The sequence below is a fragment of the Colossoma macropomum genome, unplaced genomic scaffold, assembly GCF_904425465.1.
Source record: "Colossoma macropomum unplaced genomic scaffold, Colossoma_macropomum, whole genome shotgun sequence".
Classification (NCBI taxonomy): domain Eukaryota; kingdom Metazoa; phylum Chordata; class Actinopteri; order Characiformes; family Serrasalmidae; genus Colossoma; species Colossoma macropomum.
The window spans coordinates 24,529,124-24,543,011 of NW_023494786.1; positions in this window are offsets into that span (position 1 = coordinate 24,529,124).

Genomic DNA, 13,888 nt, shown 5'->3' on the forward strand with positions numbered 1-13,888 from the left:
TTGACGGCCGTCTCGACCAATCGAAGCGCGACAGACGCACCCTCGGCCAATCGCGGCCCGGCGTTTGCGCCTCGAAGACGGGCTTCTAGCCAATCGGCGGCAGGCAGGCGGAGACGGGCGACCCCAGCAAAACAAAGTGGGGCCTGTTGCCTGTGAAACGGACGCCATTACGGCTACAGAGAGCCGGGCAGCGCCGGGGGAGCGGACGGGCCAAACCAGCCCAAATGGCCGAGCTGGAGCTCCGCTTTGCCCGCTGCAGACCAGGCAGAGGCGGAAAAATAAAATAATAAAACAGACCAATTACCGTCCGCCTCCGACAGGCCTGTCTGGGCTGGGGGTGATTGCCACCATCCGCCGGCCAATTACCGCTCCAGGCGTTAAAAGGTGAGGGCGGCCAAGTTTGGGTGATCAGGATCAGGTGGACTTTATTCTCTTTGTCCGTGGATCACAGTAAACACAGCGACTGGGTTACCGGTTACGATCGGTAACTGAATAATTATCACTCACAAAAGCAGGTGCATATCTAAATGCGCATCGATTCATTGACTCATTGATTCATTGAGTTAGACTGATGAAGTGCTGTATTCTTCTATGTGTATATGCTAAGGTGGGCGATAAGGCAAAAATATTACATCACTATACTTTGAGACATTTTCACGATACACGATATGTATCACGATATTTAGTTTTTCTGAGGTTAAATTAGTTTTAATAAGATAAACCCTGTAGTGCCACATTTAAAAATACTATAATACTCATAATAAACCCACAACTAAAGTGATTTTATTCAGTTTTTTACAAACTGCAGTGCACTAAATCAAGTTAAACAGGTCTAAATATGCTCATTTTGTAATGAATTATTTAGAAAAACATATTGTGACATGATTTATTATAACAAGAAAATATCTTTATATAGCCCAGTATGTACCCAAAGATTAGACTTTAACTTATTTATTTATTTATATGCATTGTTTATCATTTAGCCTGATTATTTATTTTATTCATTTGGCTTAGTCAGGAGTCAGATATCAAAAACATAGATCATAAAAGGTTTGAGCCACATATACGCTAACTTACTAGAAAAAATAAAATTAGGTATGGTATATAGTTAGTTATAGTAAATGTATGTTACTATATATGATATATTATAACTATATTATAAATATTGTATAAAATACCATCAAATAAAATTAGCAAACTGCAATGCAGAGCGACTGTTGAACCTGTCTGACAGTGCTGACAAGGACACTTATAAGGAACTATTTTGGTGCATTTATGTAATCACAAAAAATGTGGGTCACACATATTCATCACATTCAGCAGTGGGTTCAGTAGGCTGTATCTGCACCAGGGTTGCTCAGAGTTGGCCAATGAGGATGTTTGATTTGGCCCACCAGACGATTACACTAACCACACATCCAAAAGGAATACATATATATAATATATATATATATATATATATATATATATATATATATATATATATATATACTACATACACTCTATACAACTTATTCAATTCTAATTTGCCATTTAAAAATATTTGACATACTTTAGTAACAAAATGTAGTGCAATGTATAATTTGAAACCTACCTGAAACATTGCACTTTGTCCCCCCAAGACACAAAGTTTGGGCACTCCTGATCTAAACGTTTTACTGAGTCAGTAGTGTTTATCTCATAGTGTCAACACAGTTATTTAAATGCAGATGTAATTTGCTTATAATTATAGTGAGGTTGTGTTACTCAAACCCTACATATCTTTACAGCAGGTAAAGGTCAGTCCTTGGTCAATCTTTATCTAAACAGTCATATGCAAAAGTTTGGACACCCCTGGTCAAATTACAAGTTTCATTGATTTTCTAAGTTAAAACAAGTTAACACATCCCTACAGAGAGCACAGTTTCATATATTTTAATGCACAATTACTGTTTAGTTGCTGAATTTAAAGGTGCAGTGTGTAAGATTAGTGGCATCTAGCAGTGAGTTTACAGTTTGCAACCAACTGAACACCCCTCCCTCACCCCTCCTTTTCCAAGCATGTAGTAGAACCTACACTGGCTGTCTTCACTTCCTTGATGACAAGGATTCACCCTCCCTTGCTTTCTCTTGCACTAGTAATAAGTAATAGTAATGAGTAATAAGTATAATCCTCCTTTTGTCAAAATTTGGGTTACCAAAATTCCCACAACACAGAATTGCTAGTCAGCACCAGTAGCAACCACCAATTCTTCTTCTTTCGGTGTCTTCCAACCAGTGCTGTAGCGCCACCTAACTTAAGCTGCGGACACGAAACCATGAAAGGCGCTCTCTAGAGCCAGTGTTTGGCTTGTCCATTCTGGGCTGCTGTAGAAACATGTTGGAAGAGGACCCGCTGTCTGTAGATATAATGGGCTCATTCTATGCTAACGGAAGTGCAACGATTCCGAGTAACAGGTGGTTATACACTAATGAAAGCATGGTTTTGTATACTATGTTCCATTTCTGCCAATAAATCTACCAAAATCTTACACACTGCACCTTTAACATATTGGTAAACAATTAAAAATAAAATGTGACCTGTGCAAAAATTATGGCACATTGTAAATTTTATGTTTTATTTTTTCCAATATGTTAAACTCTGCAAATAAATAGAATTTCTGCACTGAAAAAGAAACAAACATTTTAGGTGCGTTAACTGTAGATGTGTCAACTTATTTTCAGATTAACAAAACATGTAATTTGAGTAGAATTGTTCAAAGTTTTGTATATAATTGTAGCTTTTATATTTATTTAAATCTGAAAACCAATTATTTTAAAATTCAAATTTAGCTTAGACAAATAACAGCCTGTACTCTAATAGTGCTTATGGCCGTTACGTAGATACTTCAACATTATCAAATTACAGACATACCCATAGCATATTAAGTGTTTGTATAAAACAAATGTGCCCATTTTCTGTTTGTGTCAAAAGAAAATTATATGTAATGTTCTGTAATTGAGCTATTATGTGACTTAATATCTCTTAATATAATCTTTTTTTTCAAGGAAATATTGTCATTACCGATGCCACCAGCTGTTGAGGCCTTCTCTATCACAGCATTAAGTGATGAAACTAATTCAAGGTGAGCCTTGGACAGGACCAGTGACTGTTGTACGTTTCTCATTAAACACTGGCACTATTTAAAACAAAGCAATTAATCCTCTGCCCAGGCTCAAAATAAAGGCAGTGTCCTCCTTTAAGCGCAGGCCTAGTTCTTATAGATGAGTATGACATGCTCCACATTGAGACTGCCTGCGTGTCACCTGCAGGAGCAGGCCAGCTCAAGCTCTCTGAAGACTAGGAAATCAGGCCCCATTGTCATTGTCCACAGAACAATCCAACTGCTTAGAGCTCATTCCTCAAACTGGAATAACAAGCTGCCATCTCATTTGACCTGACGATCAAAGCTCAGACTACAGTTTATAGCAGCCGTACAATGTGCAGTTATTTATGGATCAAGACTGACCTGTCGGCAATCAATCATTAGAATATAACTGTAGTCTTATTGTCATTTTGCTATTCTGTTAAAACATAATTACTTAAGTACATAGTTACACAACTCACACTTACTTATTTTTACATTGTGTATTGACAGTTTCGCATCTGCAGTTCCACATTTTTTTTATTTGTTCCTGTTTGTTGGGCAAAAATGTAAAATATGTTTTTTCTTGCTGCACCACAAGACTGTGTGCACAACAGTCATCAAGTTCAAATCAATAAAATATCTCCTCCTCTACTTATAAACACAAACTTGGTATTGGTGGAAATTAGAATCAGCACTTTTGACAGAATATTTCTTATATCAGTTTTCAGTTTTAGGTTGCAATGAACAGTCTTGATCAGAGGCACCAAGAAGGGGCCAGAGGAAGGACAAGTGAACCTAAAGGTCTCTGTCAGAGGGTCAACATATGATTGCTGTCCAAAGACAAACAAGTATCTCCAAAATGGTAACTTTATAGAAGAGGGCAAAAATGATCTTAACCCTTAATGTAATTTTATTGCAAGAAAGTTTGGAGCATTTATTTTATTGCCATCATCATGAAATTTTCACACAATTTAAAGGACAACTGCCATGTTCAAATGTGGAAAAATAAAGATAGACAAAACTGGAGATGTTTGTACAGTGATGATATGTTGTCCACTCCTGAGGACTCCACCTTGTTCTGGTTCTTGACCTTAAGTTCTAATCTTTAAAATAAAAAAAAATATGGCTGAATGCCAGCAAAAACTGAGAATCAGATGACCATAAAGAGTAGGAAAGTAACTACTTTCAAAAGAGTATCTTTGTAAATTAAATTTAAAAAAAGTATATTTGAAATGTCTCATGAATAACCCCACTTTTTTAATAATACAGTTTGATATGTAGTATGTAAACATTGTTAAAGATTCAAAACATACCATTTAGTGCCCCTTCCATAGACTCGATATATGGAAATTAAGCTGCAAAAATAGGCTGTTTTGTTTTATATATATATATATATATATATATATATATATACCTGTTGTCAGAAGAAAATCTCATATCTCCATTTTTGTCGTTTTTTAGTTGTTGACATAATTTGAAAATACCTGTTACCCTTTATATTGTGTGTAAATTTTCATGAGGAATGGACCAAAAGAAATGGCCCAAAATGACTTGGAAATAATTCTGGTTCCACTGACTTACATTAAAAATAAAGTAGGTTTTTTCCTTCTCCTGTAAAGTTATCATTTTGGAAATACAAGGTTTTCTTCGGAAAACAGTGATTTTATAGATAGATAGATAGATAGATAGATAGACAAATAGATATTTAGCTCTGCTTATTCATTTTGAAATGAAGTGTTTCAGCTTGGATTGCTTGAATTGCTTGAATGAGGCCTAATACAGGGCAGCCAGTCACAACTGATCTCTAAAAAAACAAAAACAGCCTTTTTAATTCTAAGTGACAAAAAGAAGTGTGCTTCAATGGAAAAAAATAAAACACAAGAAAAATGTAAGATATGAGCCTCTTAAAGGTCCAGTATCATATCATATCAAGTAAACAGTTTGATGTGGAACACAAACAGTGTTAAAGTTTGTGTCCCTAATGTACAGTTCAGTCCCTGGTACATACAGTACAGATCGTAAGCTGAAAAAAGACCCGGTTTTGAATTCATTGTTGTTGTGATCTCATGAAAATCAGTCTGTTTAGCCCTGCCCACTCATGCTCGGGGTATAATAAGTGGTAGCTAGTGGTTCAGCCTGGACTACTTTTTGAGCAGGGCAAAATACAAGACAGCAAATCAGAACTGAGATCATTTACATATACCAGTGTTAAAGGCACATGAACAAAAACAACCTGTTTATTTCTAAAGGATAAAGAGAGATGTAAAAATAAATTATGACAGTTTTTGGTACATAAAACCACACAAATGTCAGAAAAGGACCTTAAAGACAATAAAATACAAGATTTTATGTTGAATTATTTGCATTTTCAGTTTATCCTAGCTTTTATTTCCAGTTTATTCTAGCCTATTAGACCTTTATATTGTGTGAATGTTCCATTATAAATGGACTAGTAAAATGGCCCAAAATTGGCATAAAATATTGATTTACTAACTCACATTGAAGCTAAGAATTTTTTTTCTTTTCCAATAAAAGTAAGATTTCTGAGATGAGCAGTTACAACAGCAATGATATATTTTTGAAGCTTCATAGTTTGTCAACGGAATCCAATCCTTTTTCGCACAATCACATAGCGATACCCTATGATCATGAATAGCCAGGATGAGGATCAATTTATCCTGAGAAAGCCTTTGAGCTTCATCATAAAGCTTCATAAGTGGCAATAAAAGTCTTCAGAACTAAAGAGACAATACTGACATACTATCCCATAGATGAAGAACTATAAAGTGTATCAACCCAGTGTAGTGTCATCTAATATACAGTCGAAGAAAGCATTACGCTGAGAGTTTCTTTCTAAATACACAATAAGCCGTGATTAATAAGTGAAATAAATGAAAGCCATTCATCACCTCTGCTGTTGTCAAGACGACTTCTTTTGCCTCTTGTATCTGCCAAATCAAAGCTCTGCTCCATTTATCTGTGATTGATTTCTCCTGCCTTTTGTGCTGTTTTTGAGCTGAGTAGACGGAGTGCCTCTTAAGCATGGAGACTCTGTATATATGGATGCACTCAAGTGTACTCACCTCAAAATAACCTGAAGCAATGAAAGAGAGGAGAGAGATGATCTCTTTTCTTTCACCAGCAGGATTGCTGATGGACGCTGTGCAGTCTGTGAGTATGCTGCCTCATTCGGGAACGTTCAGTGGATTTTGAGTGCAATGCTTACTTCACTTTGTTCATTCGCTTTTAGAATTATATTAATTATACTCTAATAAAAGCTTTTCTTTGCAAGCTGCTGTTATTTATGTTTTGGAAGTGCTGCTATTGTGAGGAACCTGTATTCCATTTGTCATCAAAGTAGCCTCAATATTAATGTTTATCAGGGCTAATTTATTGGACATAATAATTTATTGGACATAAGAATAATCATACTGTTGCGATCAGAAGAAAACCATTTGTTTCCATTTTTGTCAGCTCCCCTTAACATTGGCCTGAAAGGAATGCAAGAAAAGAGAAGACATAAAAAAGAAAGAAAATCTAAAGTCAAACTGACCCTTTTTCACTGTTAGTTCTTGTCTGTGCTCATATTAAGCCTGATTTATCATGTCATTTAAAAGACAAAATTCTTGTTTCCCTGTAATCCAAACTGTAAGTTCTGCCTGCTTCTAAAAGGCCTTCTGATTTTTGATTATATCAAAATATGATTTCTGATTTACATTACCTTTGAGCCCCATGTGAACTCTTAAAATAAAGGTTCTTGAAGGGGTCTTGGCTTGCATGTAAAGTCCTAGGAGAAACCTTTAAAGGGCTCATATCCTACATTTTATTCTATTTTTTCTTTTCCTGTGAGGTCCATTTCTGCAGTTTTATATACCAAAAATAGTCATCATTAGTTTTTACATGACTATTTTTCAGCCTGTCTTTATCTTTTAGGCTGTTACTGTTCTTTTAAGACTGATGTATGTAGCCTAAATGACCTCTGTTCCAATTGGCTGCTCTCTGTACCACGCTTGATTCAAAAAGTCTCCGTAATGAAACGGTCTTTATAACTTCAATGTCAATAGGTGGAGCTAAACTGAACTGCTTTAGTCTGTATAGCCAGGTATATGTTAATGCATTGGTTTGCGAGACATCACAAAATCACTTAATTCATATCAGGCTTTTTTTGCCACTTAGTTTCCATCTATGGACTGTATGGACGGAGGACTAGATGGTACATTTTGAAACTTTAAGAATATTTACAAACTACATCAAACTCTTATTTCAGAAACGTGAGGAAAATTTAGTTTTTCATGATATGGGCCCTGTAACTGGTATTTAAGCTTTAAAAAGGTCTCATGTTTTATTTACAGAGATGGGTTTGCCTAACCCCATACTCCAGTAAAAGTATTGTTACTTTGGTGAGATAATTACTTAAGTATAAGTTAGTATAAGTACCTTAACGAAAACAACTTGAGTTAAATAACCAAAGCATCAGATCCAAAAAAGTACTGAAGTACTGCATAACTTAAAGAACTGCAGTGGAACTTTGTAGTATCAATCCAGCATCTAAAAAAAAACCTAAACCTAAATCCTAAATCTACAAAAAAGAGTCATCTATTAAAAAGTTCTTTAGGCATCACTCAAATAAAATTTTAGCACCTGTATTTTCAGTCTCTGGTGACAGGGACGTGCTGGAATGGACATGGGTGACCAGTGCATGAAGAACTGGACTGAAAGTCGTGTGTCCCAGTTAGGCCTTGGCTTGGACAGTGTGTGCTGCTTGGGGCAATGTGCAATGGAGGGATGGTGGGATGGTGAGGGGGGTGCAGGAATGCTGTATGGAGTGAGTCCGGACGACGCATAGTTTGTAACTGGAGCAGAAAACAGATGGCCTGAAGCAGACGGAAAGGACACGCATCACAAAAAAAAACAGCCTGTTTGGTTAAAAACATCAAAGCAAGCCTGATCATTGTGGTGCATTCGAAAATACGACGGATGAGGAAGCCACACGACTGCCCTGTCAGTGCACTCCTATTCAAATCCAGTGAAGAGCTATTTGTTCGCTGGAGTTTTGGCCACTGTTTGATCTGTAATTAGACCACCCACACTCTGCTTTTGTCCCGCAGGCTTGTTTGTGCTGCAGCTCTAATGCACTATTCAGTAGAGATTATTCAAACATAACTTATAGGGACAAAAAGGATCAATCAACACTTGGCTTTGTGAGAAATACAGCAGGAAGGAATCTTTCATTAACCATATACGAACCTCGAGAGAAAACTCTCAGAGGACTACAACAAACCATTTGGCTACACATCTTGGCTTTTAATTAATCTTACTAATTGAAATTGATGAAAGATTTGTATTACTGACATATACGATCATCGCAGTGAGCCTGATGGAAACTTGTATATACAAAGAAACCAGAAGCTTGTGTTGAAAGTTCAAATTAAAGGAGAATTCCACTGATTTTTCAAAATTTCTGCTTAATTCGGTCGTTTGATGTGAAATGGTGGATTGTAAAGAAACGTATGGACTCAGATTTCTTTATAATGGTGGTGATAGGAACCAGGGGTCGCATTGCCTACACAACACACACAAGTTCTAAGCCACTTATCCTCCTGGGTCGCGGGGGGTGCTGGAGCCTATCCCAGCACTCATTGGTGGTAAAGGCAGGAAATACCCTGGACATGTTGCCAGTTCATCACAGAGCAGGCACACAGACATACACATTCACACTTACACTCACACCTAGGGCCAATTTAGCATCTCCAATCGGCCTGACTGCATGTCTTTGGACTGTGAGAGGAAGCCCACACAGACACAGGAGAACATGCAAAGGACCCTGTTCACCCGTCCAGGGTATCGAACACTTGCTGTGAGGCAACAGCACTACCCACTGCACCATCGTGCCACCTGCTTACAACACAAATATTCTTTTTTATTTACTACACAAAACAACCAGTGAATCTACAAGTCTTCTGAATTTTTTTTGCAATATTGATCACGGTAGTCATTTTCTTTTGGGACTATTTTGCTTCACAATACCCTACATGTACATCTGCACCATGAATGTATTTTAAGCAATACCATTTAGGCCAAATTCTTATCACTTATCATACAACAATGTCTTAGGCTGCATACTTGTAACCATTTCATGTCACATCTTTCTGTGAGGGAGCTTTTAGACACTTTTGATGGTTCCTATCACCACGTCTGTAAATGATTCTGAATCAGTAGGTTTCTGTAGAGCAGTGCATTTCACATCAAACCACTCTGAACGACTTTGTTTCCAATTACGCAGAAAATCTGAAAAAATAGTGGAATCACCCTTCAAAAGATTCAATGGTCTACCCTTAGCTTTTACTGGTAACCCCTATCTCAAATATCTTTTAAACTTCTTTAGGTCTATAAATACTCTTGAAGATCAAACTATATAGAGACCTTTAAAGTAATCTTTTATCACTTGTCATATTAAAGTCAGCCTTCTGGTGCAAAGAATATATGAATTTTGTCTTGAATAAAAACATCAAAAAGACATGCAATCAAAAGAAATTAAACAGACACTGTGAGGTGTTCATTCACGGTATAACTACTAAATTTAGTCAATCATTCAGTTCCATGGCATTTTTCTCTACCATACTAAATTAAGCTGTTGGGTATGAATGCGTTAAATGAGCTGTGTTGGGGGTGGTTGTGGGGACTCTAGTGACACTTGTCATATCACTGTTTTCTGACATTATAAGCCCCAACCTTACAAAAGAACAGTGTACATTTGGCATGAATGTGCTTCTTTCAGAGAAAAACTGTGAAGGACAGCACCTTCCCAGACATTCTGTAACCGCTGCCAAGGGAACTGAATGTGCGCTGCTAAAAATGAGTGCAAAAGGAAGCATAAACTTATGGACATATAAAGCTATAATTATTCACTTACACTAAATGTGTGGTATATTGTTTGGAAGTTGCACCCTTTAACTGGCCTAAGCTGACCTTTGCTGCCATTATAAAATATAATAAGATGTCTGTTTATGACATCTGCACAAAGATGCATGGGACGAATAATGAAATATACCTCATAACACTCAAGATGAAAAGTCTCAATCCTATGTATCCCTGGGCACTTAACTCTTATAAATTACCAGGGCCATTTCTGAATATTTGCAGGCCCTAAACAACATCTTTCATCTTTATTGCATGCCAGAATGAAAAAGAATGAATATTTCATTCATTTTAATCTGGAAATGGGTTTAATAAATGTTAAAGGGCCCATATGAAGAAAAACAAAATTCCCTTGTTTGTTTAGAGAGTCTGATGTAGTTTTGTAAAAATGTTTCATAATATACTATTCACTTCTCAGTCTATATATGAAAATCAAGCTGCAAAAACAATCCGTTTTGAATTCATTGTTTTTGTGATGTCACAAAAACCAACACATGCACATATATTCAGACTAAAGCAGTTTAGCTTTGCCTATTCATGCTGAGCTCATAGGGAACATTTTAGCTTTTTGAAGGAGGCGCAATACCTAAGTAGCCAATCAGAACAGAGGTTATTTACATATATCAATCTTAAAGGCACAGTACTAAAAATATCCTGTTTAACTCAAAGGGACAAAGAGAGGCAGGAGGATGGTTATTTACAAATGAATCATGACTATTTTTGGTATGTAAAGCCACACAAATGTCATGAGTGGAACAATAAAATATAGGAAAAATGTAGGATATGGTCCCAAAAAATTCCCTGCTTATTTAAAAAGAGTTTGATGGAGCATGTAAACATGTGCCATTCGCTCTCTAATCAGTGCAGTCCATATACAGAAACTAAGCTGCAAAAACAGCTTATTTTGAGTTCATTATTTTTGCAATGTCACAAGAATATCCACCTATATTTGGACTAAAGCAGTTTAGCCCCACTCTCTCACAATTAACTTATAAGGAATATAACACATCATTTACATATATCAGTCTTAAAAGCACAGTAAAAAATTGCCTGTATAAAATACAAGAAAAATGTAGGATATGGGCCCTTTAAGGTAAAACAGTAGCCGATTTAACTACATACAGGGGGAAAAGAATCTTTAAACTGCTACACTGTCTAAATAATAACAATATAAACAGTAAATACAATTGAATATATACATTTTCACCAATTATGTCTTCATATTTTTCTACCAATATCATAACTGACACAAATGGCACTAAAAATAAAGTACAGAATCACGGAGCCCCTCCTGGCTTCATGGCCCTAAGCAACTGTTTATACCACTTACAGCAGGAAGTGGCCCTGTAAACTATTCTAATATACTATTATTATTACATGTATTACAGATTGTTATAGATTCCTACTATTATTACTTTAAGATTATATCTACAAACACTTTACAGGCATACATTACATAAATGACTAACATTGCTAATCACAAGTAAAAGGTAGTAGGAGCTAATAGCATTATAAAGATCTTGCTAGCATGTTAGCATTTTTATGGTACAAGCTGAAGACTGCATATGTGAGTCACTGAGGCAGGACTGAGTCAAGAGAATAAAGCATTATAGTCCATGTAGTCAGTGCCAGAAAGAGCGAGAGTGAAGCAGAGGCCTATCTGTTGTGTTTTTGACACAGCTGCACAGTACAGAGGCTACACAGAGGCCCACTGGTGCTAACCTCTCACTTGGGGAGTCAGATCTATTTAAAGAGCAGCGAATATTTCTGCGATCTATTTTTAGACTTGTGCCGTGGCCATATTTCCGCTGGTGGGTGTGAGGAAGGCACTGAAATTGCTGGCATGAATGGCAGTATGATCACTGTTTCATCTTCACGCGTTCATCCTAAGCTTCTATCAGTCATGTCAGACGCTGATTACTTAAAGCAGTGTTTCCCAAGGCTGGTCCTGGAGGCCCACTAACCTGCACATTTTAGTGCTAAGTGCTTTAACTCACCCACTTCGACTCAGAAGGGGCCGTTAATGAGCTGATTAGTTGGATCAGGTGTGGTGGGAGCAGAGAAAACAAAGTGCAGAAGTGAACCACCAGCACCGGTGTAGAGAAACACTGGGTTGAAGAGCCCATATCCTGCATTTTTCTTCTTTCTTTCTGCCTCTGAGGTCCACTCATAATGTTTGTGCAGGTTTATGCACCATTCATTTTTACATGACCATTTTCTAACCTTTCTTTACCCTTTAGAATTAAACAGGCTGTTTGAGTTACTGCTCCTTTAAGACTGATACATGTAAATACCTGCCCTCCTGATTGGCTGCCCTGTATCGTACCCTTGTTTAAAAAGTAGTCTAGGCTGTAACACTCTTTATAACTTCAGCTTGAATAGAGGGGCTAAACTGCTGTAAGCTACATAGGCAAGTTATATTACTGTATATTATACAGTAAATTCAGAAATTGCATCACATTGTTACTTAATTGGGAGTTTTGATTCAGAAAGTTTGGGACAGTTGGGTCTTAAACTCTGGTTGGTGAATTTTGGTGCAAACTTCCGTTCCTCGCATTTACCTACAGAACATTAGTTTAAGAGTAGTTGGTAAATAATTCATAGTATGTACAAAATAATTTAGCATAGTTTTAGAGTAATTTATAATAAATATTAATAATGTATTGTAATTACTGAATAATTTACAGTGCTCATAGAAGTATTCATAGTAGTTACTGAATAATTCAGTAGTATTTACTGAATAATCTTACAATTATTAAAATTGAGAGACCTAAGATCCTTAAGAATAATTCTTATTAGATACTAAATAATTCATAGTAGATGCTGAATAATTCATATTAGATGCTGAGCAATTATTAGCAGTTATTCAATAATCTTAAAAGCATTAAGATTGAGAGCCAGCAGTTTAATTGGTTGAAAGAATAAAGTTCATCCTAACCTCTATCTGCTGTATCTTTACCATAAGGTTCAATACTACAGACAGTAATTTGTCTCATGCTCTGTACTTGGTCAAAGAACTGAAACCCAGTTGACTCTAAACATACAACAGTAAGTATTAGACGTGTGTTCGGTGAGGTTTTAGTTCTTTTCTATGTAAAGGAAAAAGCCTTGAAATTATTATCTATGGTACCTGAATGGTACAGACTCAGCAGATAAAGCCTAGGTTGAAAAGCTCAGGAGTATTCCTTTAATGGTCTGATGTAAACATCTAAGCTGAGAGGTGATGGGTAATACCACAGGATTCGTTTGCTGTTCCACTTTTCAGCATTTGCAGATCTTTAGAGGACATGCTTGAGTCGGCCAGGAGCCCAGGGACCACGGTCCATTCATTATTAATGCCTTTTAGAGTGGATCCTCCCAATGGACAGAAAAAGTAGGAGCAGACTCTCCTTTCCTTTGTAAGCATATATGTGTTTCAGGCTAGAAAAACTGTGCATCATAACCAAAAGTCTGGCATCTTCAAAATGAATCTCTGGGCCATCAAATAGAACATTATCTTGGAAAGAAGTGCAAATTAAATCAGAATTAAAGGTCTGTGCTGCAGATCACCTAGGAAGGTCCAGAGTACATTTGAAATGCTGTATATAACCAGACAGTCTGTGCTTACTTGACCCCACTTGTTCATTTTCTGCTGCTGAATGCCTAATAAACCTTGGTCGCTGAAAACCATTGAAGAAAAGATGGTTTTAAACTAAGCTTTACTCTCTTCGGGAAAAATGAATCGCATTCGTGTCTTCAAGTAGGCTGTTTATTCCCAAGGGCAATGTATGTGTTAAGCCTCTGACAACTGATTTGGCACAAATTGTTATAGACATTATACTAGACAATAGCACCCTCCAGTGGTGGCCAAAGGCACCAGTGAA